This window comes from Diplotaxodon limnothrissa, linkage group LG1 (genome assembly GCF_057381915.1).
Source record: "Diplotaxodon limnothrissa isolate DT_005_m linkage group LG1, D_limnothrissa_male_GT1.1, whole genome shotgun sequence".
Classification (NCBI taxonomy): Eukaryota; Metazoa; Chordata; class Actinopteri; order Cichliformes; family Cichlidae; genus Diplotaxodon; species Diplotaxodon limnothrissa.
This window is the reverse complement of record NC_140596.1, coordinates 30,736,845-30,752,853: the sequence shown is the minus strand read 5'-3', so window position 1 is coordinate 30,752,853 and position 16,009 is coordinate 30,736,845.

Below are 16,009 nucleotides of genomic sequence, written 5' to 3'. Positions count from 1 at the left end.
TTTTTTTTTTCTCTTATGTTGTCTGCAGTGACAACACAGATTTAACTCTTGAGTTAGGCACATTTTTTAAGATTGAATAATTGATTTGTGTTAAGTGGCTTAACAAACAGACATAAAATAAAAACGAACCTGAAAATGGTCTGGTGCAGTTACTGGAGTGAAAAAGCAGCCAGTGTCCCAAGAAAACCTTCGAAAGACCTCCAGAAAGTCTGGAGAACAGTTGCTCTCCAGCTTGGAAATATAAAGAGATGACATCTTTTAACAGAGCTTTTAGCATTATACATAATTTGCACATCATAGTATAGGCTCCAGCACTTGTAACTTATATCAAATAATTATGATTAATACATCAAAAATAAATGCTTTGTTTTAATATGTGAATCCCCAGGTGACTTTGCACTGTACTGACTTGATAATACTATGTGGCCTGACAGTATTATGGCTACTTACATACAGCTTTACCTGTGTAAGGAAAACTTATGACAGGACTAAACTATTGTTTTTTTCTAATTGGTCCTTAGTTATTTGATCCTGTGGTGATTTCTGTTGCCCACAGGATGTCCATCCTGCCTTGTGGACTGGTTTTGTGGTAAGAACATGGTACGTGGTTTTCCGCCAGTCTCAACCTCTTTCCACGCTTGCATCTAAAAACATTGACATTTCCTTTCCTGGTTGTTTAACTAGTCAGCCTTTGAGCAGTGTGGGAGCAAATACCATATGACAGGACTGCTTTATGGCTTCCTTAAGTCAAACACCTGCTAATGGCTGCTTAAATACAGCTCCTCTTATCCGTTGTGGACTTTGTGTTTGCTTTGGTTCATTGTATTAGACTGGTCACCTTTTTGTGCACTGCCGTGTGAAAGCGAGAGATTACAAACCATGTATTTGATGTTGGAGGCTTTTATTTTCTGGGTAATTTTCTTTCCAGTGTAGCACAAATATGATGTAGATACACAGCGGCTGGTGGGTTTTGTTGGCCTGTGTACACACACAAAGACGTGATGTTCAAGTAAACAGAAGGCTGGAAAAACAAACACGCTGTTCAGTAAAGACTGTAGCGTGACAGACTAAATATACAGTAAGCCATAAAGTTCAAACGCTGACTTGGCTTATGTGAGTGATATTTGGTAATTGATACGTGTAGACTTTCTGTTAGACCCGTGGTAATAACTGCAGCTTGCTCACTTTAATGACTTTAATGTGCTCGTGCGTCTAACTGTAGGTCAGGTCACTGTAGGAAATCTTTTTAGATATGTTTTTGTTTATAGTGCAAGACAACAAGACCTGTGACCTGATCTGAAATCAGTGGTGATTCAAGCCCAACAGCCATTTTTCAATGTGTTCTTTAGGTGATGTGTAATAGTTTTCTTCATAGAATACCTGGGATCATTTAAGACTGCTGTTATTTTATGGTCACTACTTTGTTTAAATTTAACATTTACTTAAAAATGACACTTTGTGCTGTTTGCATTGTCTTATGAATCTTGATTTTAATTTTTTTATTCAAAACTGTAAAATGTGTTTGTGTTTTATTTTTTCTTGCCTCTCTGAACTTCCTTGCCTTTTAATATTTGCAACCCTATTAGTTGTTCAAATAATCTTTTTTTCTTCCCCCAAAGGGAGGAAGTATGTATTTGGTTCCATCTGTCTGTTTGTTCGCAGTCTAGCATCCACAGTTTTCAAGACATCATTTTCAAATTTTGTGTGATGATCGATACCAGTGACAACTTGAGTGGATTTAATTTTGATGAAAATCGTGTCAAGGATCAATCAGTAAAACCTTTATATTACCCACAATTTTCTATGGGTTGTCTTCATACTTCACAACAATAATTGAGGCAAATGATTACCTAGGTTGGTTAAGCAATTGACCTTTTGACCTTTACTTTCATTGTTAGCGGGGTTAAAATTGATTTTTAAATAACATCGATGTTTTTGCATAGCCTTTGCCCTTTGGGGGGAGTTATGTTCTCTGAGTGTTCTTATTTCTGTCTCGATTGACTCATTTTTGGAGCCAACCTCAACTAGCTATTGGAGGAACTGTTGTTTGTTTTGTTTTGTTTTGTTTTTGTCCTCCCCAGGTGGGAACCTCCAGGACTTGAAGAGAATTCCTGGCAATGAGAAGGTGAGAAAGCAGATAACTTAGCAGAGGAATCTGTTCATGAATGAGACAGAGATACTGAAAAAAGTCCATATTATGGCACGAAATGATTAACCTCCTAAGACCCGAACTCTTCCATGGTGTGTGTTTTTAATTTCTCTTTGATGAATGACCTGATGAATGTAAAAACAAAGTATTACCAGATTACCAGGAAAGAAGCACTGGCTCCGGTAAGAAAGAACAAGTCATCATTAGTAGTTTGAGAATAGGACTCGCTAATTTAAATAGCACACATTTTTTTATTATGAGGAAACATCTGACTGGTTGTGGTTGTTATAATTGGTGTCATGAAAGAGAGTCAGAGGAGCATGCATTGATATCATAAAGAGGGGGTACAAAGAAACAAGGGGAAAGAGAAGTGCCAGCATACAAATATTAAGGGTAGGGAATACATGCATACATTAGCGATATGTGTCTGTGAGAACTCAGCAGTGGGAGGAATGGTAGTGAAAACAGTGGGACTGTTGTAAAGAATACAGTTCATTTGGACTGCAGATTAAACTATGACTGGATAATGTGACAGGAGGCAGTTATGCAACACGTACAGATGTATTTAAAGCCCTGAAAATAAGAAGAAGGCTGCAGTGTCTAAATGTTCAACTAAAATCATCTACCTGATGTCTACCTTGGTCAATTCCATCTGGTTTGGTGTCTAGTACAGACTACCCAACAAGTTTTTACCTCAGTTGTGGTGGGAGAAAGTCGAACATTTTATTAGATTGCTAATATGTGTGTCTGTGCAAAGCACCCATAAAGTTTATTGATTTAACCATCATAACATTTCTGGCTTCAGAAAACCAACATGACGGCGAGTCTAAAATGAGTTGGTTACAGTGGCTTCTTCTATATGTTTATCAGATCAGGAGGTTAGAGCTAGGTGTGTTAGTTAGTTCTGATGAGTTTCTGACTTTGGCAAAACTTGTTTCTGCTAGCTGCAGCCAGAAACTGAAGGGCGTAGTTGTGGGAACCCTAAGACCAGATGTAGCAGTGAAGTGAGGAAAAAAAGAATTACTTCGAAACAAGTGCCATGATAGTTTTTTTTTTAGTTTTTTTTTTTTTTTTTTTTAACCTCCAAAAGATTTTTCTTTGTCTGCAGACTGTCTTCAGTTGACCTGTGGTGCTACGCGAGTATTCACTGTGTTAACCATTCCTCGCCGTCAGTCCCCTGACCGTGGTCGGGAGACACGAGGGGAGATGCTTCCTCCAGGGCCGAAGTTTGTCCTCCTTCGGGGTTAACTCCCTTCACTTTTGTGGAGTAGTGAGGCAGACAGAAATCAGCCGAGGCACCGGAGAGTACTGAAGAGATGAGGCTTTAATAACAGTACTGCACACTTTGGAAACACACTGCATAGCCTGTAGCCCGTTAGAACGCTGCTCCCGGTCGCCCTCTACCCGTGACACACTCTCTCACTCTCTTTTTCCTCTTTAGCTCCCCGCGTTTCCTTCACACGCATGCTCACACACACATTACATACACTCCTTACTGCACCTTTGTGGATTTACAAGTAAATTCAACAAGATATTCACAGATGTTTCACAAACTGATTGACAGGCTTATTTACAGCCCTGAGACTCTTAAAAACTGGTATAAATGTAGAATTAAACAATCAGCATCATCGCCTTAATTAAAGATTGATGTCTTCTGTAACATAGTAACACACCAAGGGTAGAACTGTTCTCACAGTATTACACACTGACTAGTGTCACCTGCAATAAACTGCCTGATATTTTCACACAACCTTTGAATAACATAATATTATGAAATTAGCAAACTACAGCTTGTTTTGCAAGACAATAATCTGCAACACAGATCCAATATCTGATTTAAAAATTCAAAAATGAATCAGGGCCAAGTATATTTGGTCATTCAGACTGGAGATGCAAGTGATTGAACCTCCAACCTTAGTTGGTAATTAGTAGGTTACCTCCTCTACCTGCTGAACTGCAGCTAACCCAGAAGACATAGTTCGGAGTCGGAGTTCAGAGTAGCAATAGATGGATGGAGCAAAGGCAGGGGTTGATTGCTCTATAGATTAATTTGAGTAGTTATTAGATGCAAATTTCAAGCCAAATTCACAGCACTTTATCATCAAACGACCACAGACACAGCACATACCCCACCTGACAGCTTACAACTGTCAAATTCTACAGGAGCTTTATGAACATGAGGATAATTAGCTAAGCTGTGGTTAGTTTTGAATTTTATAGTCTCGAGCGTACACAGCTGCAGCTGAACACCTTGGCAAATTTGAAGTCATTTACAACTGCCATCGGTTAAAGGTGGTTTGACGGTTAAAGAACCAGGTATGAACATGTAAATTCAAATGCGTTTGCATTTTACAGAGAAGGGTTTAAGATTACATTAAATCTTTAAAATAAAAACAACTCTTGATTACTAACCAAATACTACAAACAACCTGTTGGCCAGGGTACAGAGTCCCACCATATACAAGTTCTTTTTTAAAAAAAAAAAAGAAAGAAAAGGAAGTTAAGGCCATTTTAGGAAGTTTCTGACTTTGTTATGTTGCTCTAGGACCAAACAGTTCAGGGGACTTCCCCAGTGTAAATACCCACTGGGAGAACAACATCAATTCCAGGGAATTTTTTTCTGCCTGCTAATAAAAGAATGTAGCTAACTGTGCAGCTGCATCAATGCTGGGAGAATACCTAGATTGAAAAACTAGCTAAGAAATACCCCTCACACAGCGTTTTAGGATCTAAGATTTCCTGCAGTTCCAACAGTTATTAGAAGTAGAAAAGCGCCTTGCATTTTATTTAAGTTTTTTACGTGTAGCCCATTGGTGTAGCCAGGTCTTTGATTTCCTGATGAAGCTGTGGGTCATATCTAGATGTCCATATGTTGTAGCTGTTTGTTATGCTCTCTGCACGCTACTACTGTATGGCTCATGGATTCCTTTCAGTTCAAAAACTGCACAGTGGGGGAGCCAAAGCGGTAGAACATGGCTCCACTTTTACCCTGACACAATGTGGCAATATCTAGCAATCATTGTCAGTCAAGTATGTGCATGAAAACATTCCTGGGTGATTGCTTTGTAAAGTGCGGCGTATTATTCGGCTGTTTGCCTTGCAATCATAGCAACGAAAGATAAAATATATTCTTTGTGAAATCCTGCCTGGTAGCATTATAAACTGCTTTTCAGTGTTTTGGTCTCCGATAAAACTGTATGTAGATTCATGTGATAACCTCAACTTTTAGTGGTGGTATTTTTGATCTGAAGGTGCATTTAGGAAGTCAAAGAACATGTTTTGCCTACCGGCTTTTCAGTCCCTCTGTGTTGTGTTTTAGCTTTGTCTTGAATGAACACAATGGTAAGGGTGATGAGGTAGTTTTTGGCTGATGCTGTTTTGATTTAAAAAAAAAAAAAAAAAAAAGGGTCGGGGCACGGTATTTCCCCTTGTTTTTGTACTTATGTTGTGGTGTGCGTTAATAGGACTGTCTCTAGCCATGATCAGTGTATTTAGTTATTGATATCAATTGCTGATATGTGTGTATGTGTAACAGAGGGGTGAGAGTAAAAAAATTGTAATAGTTAAATGTGTTTATTTAGCTCCAACATCCTTCTTGCACTCTTTGCCACCAGTGTTTAAAAATATATGACTGCACTCTTCCACATCAGCTCCCTCCTCTTTCCACTTACTTCCTTTGTCTCTTCCCGAGTCAGCAAAGAGTGTTTATACAGCCGTGTGTGTGTGTGTGTGTGTGTGTGTGTGTGTGTGAGATCAGAGTAAACAATGGCCATTCAAGCAAGGGCCACCTCGTCTCTCAGTTAATGTCCAAGTTGGTGTCCATGTCCACTGCGTGACACTGAGTAAATGTTAACACAGTTTTATTACATTTTATTACAATTATTACACATTTATCTCACATCGATTGTGAGGCAAATGTGTAGCAACTGTAAATAACATTGTATTGATTGGTTGGAGCTAATACGATGCATCGATTATGAAAATATGAATTGAAAATTTGTTGTTTTAGAATTTGTCTCAGAAAAACATGGATGTGGCCTGCTGTAGCGTGAACCCATCACAGGTTGTGTAATGATGCTCTTTGTAATGTGCCCCCAAAAAACCTGAAAATGTTAGTTATACTTTAATTGGCATTAAATAAAATTATAGCAGAACCTAATTATATGATATAAATAATGTTACAGCAATAAAAGTAATAAATACATTTCATGTAGTTTTTAGGACGCGTGACTTCACAAACTTATCAAGGTAGTTTTTTTTTTTTGTTTCATCGCTGACCTAAAGTACTGTGCAAAAGTCTTGAGCCAATTTCTTATATTGTTTGTAAGCAGCCAGACTTTTTAAAGTGCTCTTGAGTAATAGTTCTCTAGTCTTTCTGAAGGTCTTTCAAAGGTTTTCTTTGGCTGCTTTTTCACTAATTTTCAGTGCAGTCCTTGTTTCTGACCACTGGAAATCACCTCAAGCTGCTTCTCAATGAGCTATGAACTGAAACCTTAGCATATCTCAGCAGGTGTGCAGTGCGTCCTTTAAAAATTGTGTAAATGGGAAAAATGATGGACAAAAGAAAAAAACTGTTTGCCTCATATACTGTATTGTGATTTATGTTTGCACAAGTTTTAACAAATGGCTGAACCTATTTTCAATTTTTCAAGCAAAATCGAAGAAACGAGCAGTGGCTCAACACTTTTTTGTCAGTGTTTAGGAAAGGCAGCATTAAATCCAGCTTGGTGTCACGAAGTTTGAGGTTTGTTAAGTTCCATTATTGTGTGACTGGCAGCGTTTATCATTTGGAAGAATGTGAATTGTAGTATTATCAGAGAAAAACTGATGGGGACGTTGACAAAAATGTCTCCCCGTGACCACAGATTTGATACCTGTAAACAAAAGCGAAACCAAAAGATGTGCTCGCGAGCCACGAGTTTGTGGTCGAGGACATCTTTACGTATGCGTTTGGGACAGTAGCTGAGTGACGGCTTGGTGAGGCCTGGGAAAGTCCTCTTATATCATGTTTTCACAGTTTGAAAGTTAAAGGCAGGGCCTGTGTGCTAGGTAAAGCTATAACATCCTCCACAGGTGATAGCCACCGTCGAGCCTGTTTACCCGCTTTGCATGTTGATCTTGCACAAGTGTGTGTACCCAGTTTAAGCACACACATTAATAACAACTGTAATGCCATTCTTTGTCGAGTGCTTTTACAGGTTCAACATTGACCCTAGTGTTTAATCTTCCTGCACAAACGACCGTCACTTAACATGCAAACAAATCTTTAGTCACTGTCAGCCAACTCCCATGTTCTTTGAGAATGTGAGCATGAGGACAAAGCCAAGACCCTTCTGTCCCCCGAGACAATTAAAATAGTAGACTCTCAAGCTAACATTAGTTAAAGTCAGCGCTCTTGTGCAATGTTTGTCCACTGAAGGACAGACGAGACCTGAGATTCAGTTTATTTTTTACCACTTGTGTTCTCCATCAAACCTTTCAAATATTAGAACACGTTCAGCTCATTTCCTACAGAATCCACTGTTTACGTTGGAACAGCCTAAGCGCCATGTTGGACACTTTACTTGTGTGTGTTTACGACCTGAACACAAGCAAAGAAGAACAGCTGTAAATGCTTTCCAGCACTGCTTCAATTCATTTAAAAATGAAGCTTGGATTCATACATCCCCACCCTACCCTGCGTTATCAGCTGCTGCCACACGATGTCACTGTGGCCTGTTCGTTCTTTCATTTCCTTTTTTCCACCTTCCCCCCCTTCAAACTGTTGACTCCCTTTCCAATGGGAAACAGATGGGAGACCTTTGCTGTGGGCTACTGCCAAATGGAGCAAATTCTCATTACAACGTCTGCAAGCTCTGTTTATTCTCTCCAAGCCTCACCTCCACCCCTTGCACCACTTTGCCATCTGATGTGTTCAACACTTGTTTCCGATGCAGACGTGTCATTTTGCTATGCCTCGTTTTGCTGATTACAGGATATTTATCACCCTCAGCACAGAATGGCAAAAACAGACATCATTTGTTTTGTGGGGCTGTTTAGAGTGATCTGTTGCATCGCTGCTGGGGCTGGGTAATAAAATGATCTAGATAATTATCATGAACAAGTTCCCACAGTATCGCTAATAAATGGAGTAATTTGTAATGAACGTGAACGAACAGTTAGAGGAGAGTCAGACGTTGGCACAAGATGGAGAGATCGAAATGTGGTCAGACACCATTACTGATTTGGAAATAGTTTAGGATGACAGCGCTGTAGCATTAGACCTGCAGCCACGTTTCTTGAAATTTATACATTTCTATTTACATCCCAGTTTTAAAAGCTTGATCACAGTGCAAAAGAAAAAGAAAAAAAAACAAAGTGATTTGCAAATAATTTGAATCATGCATTTAATTGAAAATAATGTACAGGCAACATATTAAATAGATGTCTTTGTTTGGATGTCAGCAACACATCTGAAAAATGTGGGATTGGTTGAGAAAAGGACTGGAAACTTAAAAGACCAACAAAGGACTGGTTATGAAAAGAGCAACCCAGAAGATGGTGTGTGGTTTTCATTGATTAATATGAAAACTAAACTAAAATTAATATGATTAAAAGAATCAGAGAGTTCAGAAAAATCTGTGTGTGCAGGACAGGACTGGAAACCAGTGTGGAATGGCTGTGACCCTTGAACTGTCAGGTGATGCTGTATTAATAACATCATTTTCTACATATAACTGCATAGTCATAGGTGTATTTCTGAAAATGTGTTATCAGTGAACACATATCGTCACTGCAGCCAAAATATAAATATAAATGAATCATAACTAAACAAGAAAGGCTACAGTTTTCTTTGAATCATGGAGAGGGAGGATTTCTTGTTTTTAAGCAATGATGCCACAGTTTGTGATGGTATTAGAGTGCAAAAGTCTAAATAGCACGAGTAACGTGCATATGTTTGAAGGCTTCATTAATGCTAACTGATATGTATTTCAGGCCTTTACTGATTTCAGCAAGACACTGCCAAACCTCATTTCTGCATATGTTACAACACCATGACCTCAGTAGTATGGGAGTTAGTTTAGAGGCCATGGTGATGAAATTATCAGAAGTTTATCCATTGGGAACTTAAGCTAAAAATCAGGAGTCTTATGTGTGTTTGTGCAGCAATTTTCCCGAAAAAAGTTTAATCTTGCCATGTCGTATTTAAAAAAAAATCTAATCACAACTGCTTTATTGTAAAGAAAAAAACAATTAGCCTTATGCAATATATACGTTTGATTATATAGGTTTGATCGAGCTGCTTACATGCAAAAGATGACTGGAGACGGTGCTTCATATTAAGCTTTTTGACTGAGAAATGTTTCTTATTTAATGTATTCAAATGCATATACGTACATTACACTTGACTCTTTACATCAAGTCGCGCACACTCTCACATGTAATAAGACCATTTTTTCACTACCTGTTCACCTCCGTCCTCATTCACGCTGACTGTACCTGCAAACTTTTTCTCTCAGTATTACACTTGATCACAGACAAATCCCCAGCTCTGTTTGAGTCCCCAGTCTAGAAAGCGAGCACTTTGAATGGAATATAAATGACATCATTACGTAATATTCAATCTGTTGCTGCAGCAATATCCTATTCCACAGATAGCCACCTTCACCACCCTCCCCATATGCTCCTGACTCGTTGGTCTCCTGTTCTTTTTTTCATGGAGAATATTAAAGAGTTATTAAATTAATCTGTGCTCGCTGGCGCATGTTATTGCAGTGCAGAGATTTGTGAGGTGAATGAAGCCGTTGGGCCGCACCCTAAGCTGATTTATTAAGGGTGCCAGGGAATCACCAAATAGACCTGATAACCTGCTTTATTTTGCATAAGTGAACACTTTCCCTCAAATCCTCTTATGTGGTCCCGTCCTGCCTTTTTTAAAAAAAAAAAATACAAGTTTAGCTGTTCTTGTATTTTTCTGTGACCTGAGGCTGTGCAATGCTATCGTCACAGTCTCTTTGTTAATGCTATTAGGAGAGAGTAATAATCACAAAAGAGTGAATTGCATGAGACATGCCTGTGAAAAGCTTTTTATATGATGTAATTTTTCTCCTGTGATTGATTGTACTTTATCTTGTCCCTGCTTTGGCTGCACTCTCTTGCTGAAAATCAAGCTTTTCTCCTGGTGGACTTTTTTCTTTCTTTCTTTGCTAATAGACATGCTGGCTCAATTAAAAACTCTAAAATATGCAGAGACAGTGTCATCCTGACCGTCACATTAGGAGTACAATGTGATGTTTAGAGTAGGAAGAGCAAAACACAAACTCCATGCAAAAAATGCAAAATGTGTTTGCTCGATTCATTTAAAGAGACGGTTAACGTGAATTTTCGGACTCATGCAGGTGCATCGACATCTGTATTCCTTCACTAAGTCATCACTCTCTGAATGAAAGAGTTTACATACTTGATGCATAGACCGCTGAGGGATGCAGGTTGAAGCTGCTCAGCCCTGTGCATGTGTTATATGCATAGCAGGGCATCTGTGTGTTCTCTCACCCCTACACAATCAGCAGATTTAACACCCGCTGATTCCACCCCAGATTCCTAACCTCATTTATCAGAGTGTATGCCAGCAGTGTAGACATTTAATCCAGCGTGAGATTTTTGGGCTCCTTTGGGTCAACAGTTTAGCTGTTGTTTTTTTCCTTCTTGTTCTTCATCTTCTTTCTTCTTTTTTTTCCAAGCCTCAAGACAAAGTCTGCTTTCAATTATTTCTGCAAAATTGCTTTACAGGGTCCATGCATGATTAAATATTCATTATGTTAAACTAAGCACTTTCTTTGTATATAAATCCATATTAGATTTGGCTGGCAGGCTGCCTGAAGCCACATGAGAAGGATTCCTGGAGCAAAAAAAAAAAGGGGGGGGGGAAGCCTTGGACCTCCTTAGCAGCTCCTTTCTCCTGGCTCTGTTTGTTTTTATTCTGATGTAAATGATGACTTGTTGATATTTTCCTACCTTTTTTGTCCTCCTGGCCAGGCGCATGGATCTTCTCGGCTGTGGTGTGGGGTGGAGGGGGATGTTGGAATTTAAAGTGGGCATGGGAAAAATAAACAAGCGTGTCAGTCGGTGCAGCGGCAGGGGAGCTGATCGTTCGGAAAAAACTGGACCGTGTCTAAAAGAAAAGCTGTTTGTGTATGCATGTGTCTCCAGCGCAGCTTTGTGCGTCTCCCTGTGTGTACACTGCGTGTGCTTGAAAAAACAGGGCAGGGGTGAAGAGAGAAGCCATTTCATTTCAAATAGGACTAGCTTCCCTGAAAATATTTACCTCATAGTTTTCTCTTTCCAAGTAAAATTGACCTCTTTGATTGCCCCACAGACTTCATGGAAAATAAATTCAAGAGTATTTGAAATTCCTGAGTGGATTCGCTGGGGCTACCTAGCGTGAGCCCGTGTTTATTTGTTTTCCAACTGCAGGCTGGATCAAGGTTGTGTTGACTCAGAAGGTATTTGGTTTGCCTTCTGTTACAGACGTCGTGAAGGGGCTCTTACTGCAAATGGACAGACATGGGACGAATCTGAAGCAGCTGTGTGCTCTCGTTTTATTAGAAAGAACAAAATCTTCTCATCTCTCTGCCATATAGTATGTTCAAACATTTGCTGCTGTGGTGTTGTGTCTATAGCTTTTTATTCTTATTTTCCACAAACCCCTGTCCAATAACTGCATCTGTATTTGCAGCATTCTTGACTTAGGCAGTGCAACCTGTTCTGCGTGGCTTGGGGTGCAGGTGGGTTGAAGTGGCTGAAGAATCCATATCATTCCTGAATGAGCTGATTGAGCTGGACAGACATAAAAGAGAACATCATGTTCTTTAGAATAACAACCAAAGAAAAAGAAAATTCAGTAGCAGACGCCTCAGTCCTGACCTCCATGTTCCAAGCATGCAAGAGGCAAGAGCACAGACAGGCATAAGACTGGAAAGACTGGTAATGGAGTTGCTTCACCAGAAACACAGGAGCCTATCCCAGTTACCATAGGGCGAGAGGTGGGGTACACCCTGGACAAGTCGCCAACCTGATGCAGGGCTAACCCTGTTATATTATATTATTAGATTAATTATATTTTTATTATATTCAATTCCAAGTAAAAGCATGTCTTATTCTTTGGCTTGATTTTGAAATATAATATTATGTTGTGTTATTGTAGGTCTGGCAACTTGTTGTGATTTAGCAACAAATAAAACGGAATTGAACTGACAATAAACCAGCTGTGCTTAACTTGTGTAAACATCCATCAAGCTAACCTCACATATGGTTACTATTTCAGGATTGTGATCAGATGCTGTTTTGCCCCGTTTAGTAAATCCGGCTTTTAGATTCAAGACCAGCAATTTAGAGTTGAATTAGTGGATAACAACTTACTAAAGTAATTAGTCTTTTTTTTTTCCTTTTTTCCTGCATGCTCGACTTGCACATACAACCGTTGCATGTGCATCCCACAGGACTGAACTGTTGCCTCAGTTATCCAAAAGAGTTCAATTGTATGAAGCGTGCAAAACTCGCTGGCTTGAAATGGGCTCCTCTCTGGCCTAGATCATGTCTATTTGGGATGGAGGCTTATCATAAGAAATGTTACTAATGTTGTTATATGGATGCATTTCTATTTATCAGGGCTCTAAAGCACACAGTATTTGAATCGCAGGGACAGAAATCGAATTCAGAGTTGCGTATCTGTTGCTAAAGTATTGATTAAATACCGGTCACTTTACATTGACCGGGCATTGTCCTTTATCCTGTGTGTCTAACCAAACGCTGTGATTCCAGTTGAATATGAAACCTCCCTCACAGGATATGACTGGCACCTGGAATGAAGAGGGCAAATGGTGAACAATAGAGGAACAAGGGCTTCTCCATTATGAGAATTAATCTAATCGCAGCTTCTAGCTGCGAGCAGGCTTTGTTAATGGGGCTTGTACAGTCAATTATCTTAATTGTTCCATTCACAGAACCTGCTGCATGTTTCACCAGCGACGCTGGAACTTGAGGGATGAGCTCCATCACTCTCCTTAATTGTAATCGTCAATAGATTCACTTATGAATGTCAGGACGTCCATAAGGAGGATGAGAGTAATGGCAGGGCCATTCAGGGGTGGAGCCGTGGGTCACTGATGTGAAGCCGATGGAGGCTTATTGTGAGCCGTTCTGGACATATGGTGAAATTCCACCGTTTGGTACTGTGTGTCGGTTTAATTAGGTCACAAATAGCGTGTTATTTTTTGTTATTTAAATTTTCGTGCTAAGCTTTCGAAAAAGACATATTCATAACATTTTGATTCGCCAGATCCTGGTTGAACAAGAAGAATATTACATATATAAATGAGAGTGGAAGTCCTGTTATCGTGGATATTTAGCCCAGTTTGCAGCAACACTCGTGCCCTTTGTGCCAAAATGTTATTGCTGGCAGCGGCTAATGCAGCTTTCAGACTCATCCAGTAAGCAGGGTGGTCTGCAGCTCTCCTTTCTGCCCACAAACTTTACGCGGTGAAATACTCAGAGACGCTGTCACACTATCGCCCAACTGGGAAACCCACTCCCAAATCGGTCGGCTATACCAGGGTGGACTGAAGAGAGAGACCCTAAGGGAGGGGGGTGAAATCTCCAAAGTGCTTCCTCTCTCTCTCTTATGTGTACTTTCTCGTTCGCCTCTCTCTGCACACATTCACTGGCTGATGTGACTCGTTCAATTTGGAATTGCTGGAGAATGACTAAAATGGAGGCCCTGTGAAGAAGGTCAAGCACTGGCAGCTATTAAATTCACTTGTCTGAGATATCAAGTGCCCTGTTTGATGAGTTGTACCACTGTATAATCACTTGTTCCCTCTGCCACGGTGGCCTTTCTGAGCAGCGCTTCACAATGTTAGAGGTGTTATAAATTTGCAAAATTTAAATAATAATAGTTTTTTTAAAAGCTTGTAGGTTGTTAGGGGGATAGCGAGGATGAGTGCGGATGCTGAAAACGTGTTAGAAAAGAACGAGACCATTGTGCTCTTGCATCATCTGATGGTTTTGTTGGAATGCATCTTGCTAATTTAGCTTTTTTTCTGTGGGGATATAATTGACTTTTAATGCATCAAATTGTGCAGCAAGCCGCACCCTTCTTGGTTACTGTTGGTGTGCCTGCCGATCTTAACATTCCTGCATGGCACAGTCACAATGGCAGATTTACCACTTTAGCTTTACACCTTTTATAGTGTTATAAATGTGTTTAAAATCAGACGGAGGAAGACGATCACATCAGCAGGTTATATAACGTTAACTTTGGCTGCAGTTATGCTTAAAGAGAACTCTGTAAAAGGCTCTTTAAATAAACTCCAAGGCCACATCTGTGATATTACACAGAAAGACTGTGTTTAATAAATAAAGCAGTATGGAGATGACGAGCAGGAGGGAACTGCTAATTCTTACCTAAACTCTGACTCCATCCAGGTCACTTGAGCACCTTGAGGAAACTGTTGTGATCTGGCACTATATAAATAAAAGTGAGAACGAGAGAAACTAGACTTAGACACTAGTAAGACAGTAACTGGAGATATTAATGATTGTGGCTCATGTTGAAGCAGAGAAATGCACCGTGTAAGGGATTGCTCACACTTTTGCTCTTGTGATTTGGATTTTGGAAATCCTGAGCAAACCTGGACAGCAGCTCTTTAAATACAAAGCAAAGCTCTCACAATGTGTGAAGAAATGCAGCGTTTAACAGGCTGCCAATTAAAATAGCATTTCTACTAATTACACTGACATATGATACACAATTTAAAGTGTGGCCGTACCTTATTTGAGTGAAAATTGTTTTAATTTACATATTTCTCTGAAGCAGGTTTATACTACGGTGCAGACCAAGAGTTTCACCTGCTCTACATTCACTGCTTGCCAAAGAAGATCTTGATTTTCAGTGACCCTTCGAACTCATCAGCAAACTTATGCGCACAACATTATTTGGCTGGTGCTCAGTCCAATCCAGTAATCACATTACCTCTGAGCGAAGCTGAAGACGTTTTTATAAATAAGCAATCAGCGCAGTGGCAAATTAAATTCAGAGCTTCATAATTAACCTTGGTAGGAAAACTCATTTAAGTCTCTTAAATCATCAAATGAGCTCAGGTAAAGCTAAACTTGATTATGCTCGGAAGGAAAAAAATCCTGTTACCGTCTTTGAGGTGAGAAAATACTGTCATTTATGGGAGCCAAAGCAGCTCTCTATTTGAGCTGTTTAATTGTGGCTCACACATCAATGCAATTAAACTCGTCAGAGGAATACTGACTTTCTGGTTGAATTCACAATGTTAATTAGCCGGTTGGGATTTTTTGAAATAAGTTATTGCTCTGCTTTATCTTGTGCTCTGGGTGAGTGATTCTCATAAAGACTAGAGCTTTTCTCTGTCTTCCTATCATATGCAATGTGTGGGGTGAAGTTGCAAACTAATTGCAAGGAAGTGTGTAACTAATGATTTCCACAAAGCTGCAGCACATAATGTGTTGCTGTTTAAAATGCAAATTTCTCTTTGTTTATTCAGAGAGCATATTCAGATTCCAGCTTACAAACCTTGTACTGTTTCTCGGCTTGGATGCAGTTCAGTTCTCTAGTTTCCTTCTAACTATGCTCGGGAATTATAGATGCTTATGCCATGTACTTTGCTTTCTGTTTGTGACATCAGATCAACATTTCCTTATGATATACATAGAGAGAGAGAGACTTTGCCTAAGACTGAGCATGCATTATCTGTGCAAAAAATGGGGTGCTTCTTAGTTAAAAGCTATTAACATGCATAGTAAAAGTTGTCTCGTACACCACACTTTGCCTTGTGAACACTGTAAAATGTAATT